Source organism: Pipistrellus kuhlii, unplaced genomic scaffold (assembly GCF_014108245.1).
Source record: "Pipistrellus kuhlii isolate mPipKuh1 unplaced genomic scaffold, mPipKuh1.p scaffold_m20_p_25, whole genome shotgun sequence".
NCBI lineage: Eukaryota > Metazoa > Chordata > Mammalia > Chiroptera > Vespertilionidae > Pipistrellus > Pipistrellus kuhlii.
The window spans coordinates 6,623,455-6,627,132 of record NW_023425524.1 but is presented as its reverse complement, the minus strand read 5'-3'; positions in this window follow the sequence as shown (position 1 = coordinate 6,627,132).

The following is a 3,678-nucleotide window of genomic DNA, read 5'->3' as shown; positions in this document are numbered from 1 at the left end:
ATCCTCTCTCATCGATGTTTCTAACTCTCTATCTCTCTCTCTTCCTCTCTGTAAAAAATCAATAAAATATATTAAAATAATAATAATAGTCTCTTCAAGGAATGGCTGTAAAGATAAAATATGTTCACGTGTGAGAAAGATGATGTAATGCTATAGGAAGGCATTGAGTGTTAGAATAAATGCTATAGGATAATGGAATTTAGTTAATATTTTTACTTAAGTGAGAATACTTGCTGTTTTTTTTTTTAATTTTTATTTATTTTATTTTTTTTATTAGAATACCCTGAGTTTCTGTCTTTATCCTGTTTTTTTTTTTTTGTGTGTGTGTGTGTGTGTTAATCCACGCTTACCCTTTTTAGCTAGTAAAGCAATTTTTATGAGCTTTATCCATTTATATAAAGAGCAATATTTGGGGGGTTTGGGGACTGGTTGGGAAGGGCTGCAATGACCACAAAGAACAGTAGAAGCTAACACATATCACATATAGCATTTTGAAAATATAGCAAGCACCTTGATTGTGGTGGAAAGTTTCTATGACTTCAGGTGTTTACACAGGTTTGACTTAATCACCCAAATAAGGTTGCGTTTCTCCATCTATATTTAGCGTTTCTCTTTTTCTTGGCCAGGAATTTAGAAGATTCGCTCAACCTATTTTTAAACTGGATGTGCTTTATATTCAAAAAAGCCTCCCAGGACAGGCATCTCTCCAGGTACAGGAAGCACTGAATTGGAAATAGTAGACGTATTCATTCCCAGCCAAGGATGTGGATTTTGGCAGAAGCGTGCCCACATGCCTATAAAAGTTGTACTCTAATGGATTCCTCATAATGTGAGTTCTAGCTTTGTAAATATTTAGGGGAGGGGTGGGGGAAGCTTCTGTAGATCCCCAGAGGGTAAATTTCCACTGCAAAATAGATTTCTCACTATGCATTGGAAAACCACATTTAATTAAGATTAAAAAAAAACAAAAACCCAACACACCTTAACAATTACTAGATAGTGATTCCTCTAGGCATCACTCACAGAGGAAACCTTTCTCATTCCGTTGGTTCAGCACGGTGCCAAGAAGACAGAGTTTGTAAATGCAGCTCAGGGTGGCCAGTTAGCTTCAGAATATTGTAGAATTGCATTTTTAGAAGTGCCTGCCATTGCTTTCTGTAGGAACCCAGTAAGAAGGGTAAGAAGTGGAGACAAATTAGCAAAATCCTTCTTTTTTTTTTAATTTATTTTTATTAAAAAAATCTTTATGGTTGAAAGTATTACATATGTCCTCCTTTCCCCCCCATGAACCTCTTCCAGCTGGCTCTCCTCCCCCCTCCTCCCACAGACTCGCCACCCCATTGTCTGTGTCCACGGGTGATGCTTATATGCATTCAAATTCATTGGTTGATCTCTTCCCACCCACCCTCCCCTGTCTTCCCTCTGAGGTTCCACAGTCTGCTCCTGCTTCTATGTCTCTGGGTCTATTTTTATTTTTTTAATTACTTATTATAATTATTTATTATTTATTATAATAATTATTTATTATAAATTATTATAATTTTTTTTTTATTATTCTTGGGAAACTCAGTGTAGCATATTGGAAGAGTTTCACACACAGGTTCATCTTGGCACACGACAGGGACCTTCTCAGGAGGAATGATGACATTGCCCACCAGAAGTTCAGACTTCCACTTGAAGCTCCTTAAGTCTCTCTGATATATCCTTGAATCTAGGGAAAGTTGGACTTGTGGTGAAACTAAGTTCTATGTCACTTAATAACTTATTTTATACAGCTAAGATTGTCTTACATTATCCATTGGAAAACCACATAAGTTGTGGAACACAAATCTATCAATTGTAGAAAGTGCAAACATGGATAAAATGGATAAACTGATTAAAATGTCGCCTCCATTGAGATGGAATTAAGGCAGAACACCCCCTGGAGCACTGTCTCCGAGGAACATTTAGTGCCGCATGATAGGAAATGTTTGCCCAACGGACGATCCAGTCCCAAGTTGATAATTAATCCGGAAGTCATACTTTCCTCCAACAACAACACTAGGCCTCTTTGCTCCGGAGGGAACTGAATAGAGCATTCTTTTCTTTGGCCTGGAGAGGAGTTGCCTCGCCCAGAGCCCAGAATGCCACACAAACAGAGGAAGAGAATAAGCCTGGGGTGGCATGTGAAGCGTGCAGCTGACATGTGCACAGCTTGTTGTCAGAGACACATCCCCTCCTCCGCCGTACTGCCTCACAGCTGGATGCAGAGCTGGGAATCCACTCTGCATCCGACGCCCATTCCCCTGTTTTCTGACTGCGTTTTACTTGAGGTTTCACCCAGTACCAGTTTCTTCAACTATAAAGTGGAAGCAAGAAGAATACTTACCTTGCAAGGTTCTATAATCTCATATGAGATCATAAATACGTTGAGCATCGTGACTGGCAAATACTGAGTCATCATCGTGAGTACATGTTGTTTGGATGTAATGATAGGTCTCATACTTGAACTTTCAGCATGTGAAAAATTAGAGACTGGGAAGAAGGGTCCTGATGCTCCATAATCCAATGTTTTGTGGTCTAGAGTGGCACAAACATGGTGTTCATTAAAAAAAAAGATGCTAGAAAAAAAATAAATCAAGACTACAATAGAGACTATTAGAGTGTGAAATCATCCCCATTCAGACCCTCCTTTTTTTTTTTTTTTTTAAATCATTGAATACTTAGAATAGATGGTATGCATATGATTGATATGCATAATTTGTTCTCAGTGTTTCCCCAAGTGTGGTACGCAAACTCCCAGGGGTACGGGAAGAGTTTGGTGGAGGTACGCATTGCACCAGAGTTTGGTGGGGATATGCACTGCACCTTGCTTAGCTGCGCCTAATTCTACATTCTCATGAGTACGAGGGGTACTCAGAGTTACAAAAATTATAGAAGGGGTACACATATGTCAAAAGTTTGGGAAACACTGGTTTAATTCATTCTAATATGTTGTAATATCTCCCTACAAATTCATATATATCTTGCTCACACTTGGGATTATTCATTTTTTGCATTCTTAAAGTTTTGGTTATCTCATAAAATGCCAAAATAAATGAAAAAATAACCCTTTAGGGTGATTATGTATCTATAACTGAGCTGGGTGGACCCTATGGACCACCCCCCACAGTCAGGATTGCTTTGCTGAGAGTGAGAAAGTGGAGAAAAAGTGGATCAGCAACGTAAAGACCGTAGAGTCAGATACATCTGAGTTTGGGTTCTACATTTTCACTTAAGAGGTTAGATGATATTCTTTTTTTTCTCTTTATTGGTTAAGATATTAACATATGTGTCCTTATATCCCCATTGCCCTCTCACTTCCCCACTCATGCCCCACCCCCCTGGTGTCTGTGTCTATTGGTTAGGCTCATATGCATGCATATAAGTCCTATGGTTGATCTCTTTCCCTTATAGATGATATCCTTAAATCCTCTGAGATTTCATGTTCCTGTCTATGAGTTGACTCTAATGACCTCCTCCTGTGGCTGTGAGGATTAGCAAATGCCAGAGGATCCGACGAGGTTTTTTTGGGGGAGGGGAGCTTGTGACATTGTAAAGCATTGGATGGAAGAATAGAAACTAGAAGACGTGGATGATTTCACTTGGAAAAGGAAAGGAGTACCAAGATAATCCATGGATATAATTTATATTTGTAAA